Source organism: Nicotiana tabacum, chromosome 5, assembly GCF_000715075.1.
Source record: "Nicotiana tabacum cultivar K326 chromosome 5, ASM71507v2, whole genome shotgun sequence".
Lineage (NCBI taxonomy): Eukaryota > Viridiplantae > Streptophyta > Magnoliopsida > Solanales > Solanaceae > Nicotiana > Nicotiana tabacum.
In genome coordinates this window covers 38,636,208-38,641,536 of record NC_134084.1, presented here as the reverse complement: position 1 = coordinate 38,641,536, position 5,329 = coordinate 38,636,208, and positions in this window count along the sequence as shown.

Here is a 5,329-nt window from a genome sequence, read left to right as displayed (position 1 = left end):
CTTGTAGTTGATGTTCAGGCCTTGGCCAATCGGTTCTGAACTCATAATGGCCAAAAGACATTACCAAGAACTCATAATGACCATATCGAGTCCTGAAAGCCATCTTAAGAATATCTGAGTCCCTGATTTTCAACTGGTGATAACCTGAACGGAGATCAATCTTGGAGAACACTCTCGCTCCCTAAAGCTGGTCAAATAAATCATCAATGCGAGGCAAAGGATACTTGTTCTTAACTGTTACTTTGTTCAATTGCCTATAATAATTGCACATCCTCATAGTGTCATCCTTCTTCTTCATAAATAGAATCGACACACCCCAAGGTGACACACTAGGCCGAATGAACCCTTTATCCAGGAGTTCCTAAAGCTGCTCCTTTAACTCTTTCAACTCCGCTGGTGCCATACGATACGGCGGAATAGAAATGGGCTGAGTGCCCAGCACTAGGTCAATACCAAAATCAATATCCATGTCTAGTGGCATGCCCGGCAGGTCTGCAGGAAACACATTGGGAAAATCACCTCACAACTGGAAAAGAATCAATACTGGGAGTCTCAGCACCGACATCCCTCACAAAGGCTATATAAGAAAGACAACCCTTCCCAACCATACGTTGGGCCTTCAAGAATGAGATCACTCTACTGGGAACATAATTAGTCACATCTTGCCACTCAATCCGTGGCACACCCGATATTTCCAATGTCACTGTCTTAGCATGACAGTCCAGAATAGCACGACACAGAGCTAGCCAATCCATGCCCAAAATGACATCGAAATCCACCAGATCTAATAATAAAAGATTCATTCGGGTCTCCAAATCCCCAATAGTCACCATATATGATTGGTACACATGGTCTACAACAACAATATCGCTCACCGGGGTAGATACATGAACAGGTGAAACAAGAGACTCACAAGGAGTACCCAAATAACGAGCAAAGTATGATGACACTTAAGAAAAGTTGGAACCCGGAACAAATAATACAGAGGCATCTCTGTGGCAGACTGAAATAGTACCTGTGATAATAGCATCAGAAGCAATAGTTTTGGGTCTAGCTAGAAGTGCATAAAAATGGGCCTGACCGCCACCTGATCGACCTCCCCCTCTACGACGATCCCTAGCTAATTGACCTCTTCCCCTAGCTGGTTGGGTGGGTGGTGGTGAAGTAACTGGCGCTGAGGTCGATGGTTGACTCCACTACTGAGATGGACCCGCAAGATGACGAGGACACTGCCTCCACATATAACCCATCTATCAAAACTCATAACAACTCCCGGGTTCCAGAGAAGGGAACTAAAGGGTACCCCTAGCACTGAAATGACTAGTTGATGCACATGGCACAGAAGAGCCCTGAACTGATGGAGCACGTGACGAACTTTGAGCTATAAGGGCACTAGGTGATGACTGGCCCTGATGAGAACTGTGAGAACCACGACCCGATGATGCCTTACGATAACCTGGGCGAGATGGCTGAGAATGCCTGAATGGATGGTCTCTATCGTGCTGAAACTGACCTCTCGAAGGAGAACCACCATAACTACCAGATCCTCGAGGTCTCTTGGGCTCCCTCTCCTCTCGCTTCTGGCGGCAAACAGACTCAATCTCACGAGCAATGTCTACAACCTCTTTGAAGGTAGCACTAGTCACCCTCTCCCTAATCATAAGAATACGAAGCTGATAAGTGCGGCCATCAACAAACCTCCTAATTCTCTCTCTATCTATCAGAACCAACCAAATTGTATGGCGAGCTAACTAAGAGAACCTCATCTCATACTGTGTCATAGTCATCTCTCCCTAACGCAATCACTCAAACTGCCTGTGCAGCTCCTCTCTGTGAGACTGTGGCACATACTTCTCTAGAAAAAGAACGGAGAACTGTTACCAGGTAAGGGGTGATGTACCAACAGGCCTACGCTTCTCAAAAGTCTCCCACTAAGTGAAGGCAGCTCCAAAAAACTGATAAGTAGTGAAAGTGACCTCGCTGGTCTCCAGAATACCCATTGTACGAAGCATCCTCTGACACTTATCCAAGAAACCCTGGGCATCCTCGCACTCTACATCGCTGAAGGTTGGAGGCTGAAGTCTACCAAACCTCTCCAATCTATGATGCTCGTCCTATGGCATGGCAGGAACTACATAATCCTGAGCAGCTGCAACCGGTTGGGCTGGATGTGCCCCCGCTGTCTGAAGTCCCTGCATGACCTGCTCAGGTGTGCGAGCGGCGGGAGTCTGATTGCCTCCCCCGGCCTGAGAATTAGTTGCGGCTGTAGTGACTGAAACCGCCTGAGCTAGGCCAGTGCAAACTAATAGAATCTAAGCCAAGGCCTCCTGAAGACCCGAAATCACAATGGGCACAGCTGGTACCGGAGCTGGTGCTACTAGAGCGGCTGATGAACACATGTTTCTCTTGAGTGATTAGCAAATCAAAAGATGGCCCTTCGAAATTGAGTGCTTTAGAGGGTATTCTGCAGAAAACCTAACAATGGTGGATATTTAAAAAAACAGTTGAAGAGAAAAAGAAGAAGTTTTAGATTGCCAAAAACCCAAAAACATTAGTGGTGAGTGGTGAGTGGTGCAAATCTATGTTGATGATTTACGACTTGCACAATTTCATAGTTCTTGACAAAAGCAAGAAATTATGAATCGGAAGGGAAAAAATTTGGTGTCACGCCACCAAGTCCTGTGGAATTGGGAAAGAACAATTTTGAAAAGGATGTAAAGAAAACTTGCAGGAAATTAGGGAAAATCTCACTGTTCTTATGGCTGAAGAGTAGTGACAACCACGAAAATCATGGAAAACTCACCGTTTGTCGGAGGAAACCAGTTTTCCAATTCATATAGGAAAGAATGAGAGAGATCGTGGAGAGAGAAATAAGATACTATGTGTGATTTTGGGAGAGAATAAAAAAGAATGAGAGAGAAAAATATTAGACAACATATTTAATGGCTTAACAGTAGGAAGTGACCATAAATAAAAAAATTCCTATAAAACTAAAAGGTAACTATAGAAAATAATATTTTAAAAGAATTTTTATTCATAATAAATAGGGTATACAGTTTTGATATAGGAGGTAAAATTTTCTTTTTTCAAAGTAGTATATATGAATTTTAAATTATAAAACCAAACATAAAATTGCATGAGGAAGAATCCAATATGGAAGGAATTATGTCTCTCCATAGATTCAAACATTGCAAAGGATGGGATAAGTATATATTTAAAAGCACGTCTAAACGAAAATAAAAATTCTCTCTAGCAAATGAATATCTCCACCACCTCCCCACCACCGGAACCACCAGACATAAGTTCGATGCACCTTGATCCAGCTCCAACTCCATCCAAGGAACAACACACTGCCACACAATTACCACTCACCTTTGCACAAACTTTGCTCACCAACAACCAATTCACTTACTATCCCAATACATGCAATCAAACACACTCTCATATTGACTTAACCGACGAAACAACAAACGATCTCCACAGAGACACCTTCATACCACTCACATCAGCCGATAAATCACGCCTATACTTGCCATGAAAATTTTATGTCATTGTCAAAGTCTATGGCAGGAAAGTTGGGCACCAAACACTACGAGCTAAACTAACTGCTCTCTGGAAACCCACAAAGGAGCTGCCATGGATTGACTTAGGATGCGATTTCTACCTAGTGAAGTTCCAAAAAGAAGAAAATACGCTCACTGCCCTCTACAATGGACCTTGGTTTATACTCAATCACTTTCTCTCCATCCACAAATGGGAACCTAAATTTATAACTTTTAACACCCAACTCATGTACACAACCATTTGGCTAAGATTACCTGAATTACCTACGGAGTTCTATGACTTTGAAATACTTCAACGCGTAGGTGTGAAAAATGGTTCCCTACTCAAAATTGATACATGCACGTCGACAACTACAAGAAGCCGCTATGCAAGAATATGTATAGAAGTTCCCTTAGAAATGGCTCTCAAAACACGTGTGTATATTGGTACCCCATAAGTAATAAATAGTTTATGAGGGCCTCAATATGCTCTATATATTTTGTGGTCGACTTGGCCACAAAAAAAATTTCTGTCCATCTCCATCAACTCCTGTGTCATCCATCTCCAACACTATGCACACCCCACTACCAAATGAACCTTCAACTTCATACCCCAATCATACCACTATCCAGGAACAACACAAACAACCCAATACCGATACCAACAAATGGCAAACAATTATTTTCCCATCAAAGAATCGGTCCACAGCAAAATTGCCCGCAACACGCAAAGTCCAACTAAACAAGTTGATCACTGGCGGCGCGGGACCTACAGGTAGGTCTCCTAACCCTAACCTCTCACATGCAGCTAATCACATACCCATTAAGATTTCTTTAACTAATAAAATAATTCCTACTGCCTCCGCTAATCACCCCAATTTTTTTAATGAAATCACTTTACAATTCCTAAACAACCCCGATCCTAGGGACCAAACGGGCAGCACCACAGGCCAAGATTAATTAGCCCATGAGACTAACAACCTCACACTTAGCCCACAACCTGTCCACTACAACAAAATCCAATCATCAAACATTATAGCTGGCTCACCTTCTACATTACTAACACCTAGCAAGAGCCATTTTCACGTGGCACAACAGCCTGATCTTCCTGCCAACTATGGCACATGCAAATCCAACTCACCCCTAACTATAGGCACTCAATTACAAGCCTACCTTACGACAAATATCCCTTCCCCAATAATCCAAAGTCATTCTCACACACAAGGCCCAATACCTTCACACCCCACCCAAATAACAAAGCCACTTACTGGCACAGCCCAATACCCAACACAATCAACCCCAAAACCAACAAGCCATTCACGTGAGACTACTGATAAGTAGGATTTTAACATGTTTTATACCCATACTTGCCTGCGCTTTGAGTGTAAATTGCTACAAAATAGTCCCAAAAAGCTTACAGATTGCGCTTGATTGCAGGTTTGAGCTATAAAGTGACAAATCATCAAAGATCGGCTAAAATTGGAGTGAAATTTGCTCAAGTGCCAAAGATCAGTAGAGTGAAGACATTCAGAACTTGGTGCGGACCGCACCATCATGTCATGCGGTCGCACCATAGAAGTTCAGAGATTGTGAACTTGCAAGCCCCTCCATGCGGCCGCATCCCAATTCATGCGGCCTGCGTCTCACTCATGCAACCGCATAATTTTGCTATGCGGTCGTGTCCAAGAAGTTCAGAGAGTATTATATTCTAGTACCAAAACATGAGGTCGCGTCCAACTTCATGCGGCCCGTGCTTCCCCCCATGAGGCCGCACTCTATGGTCACGC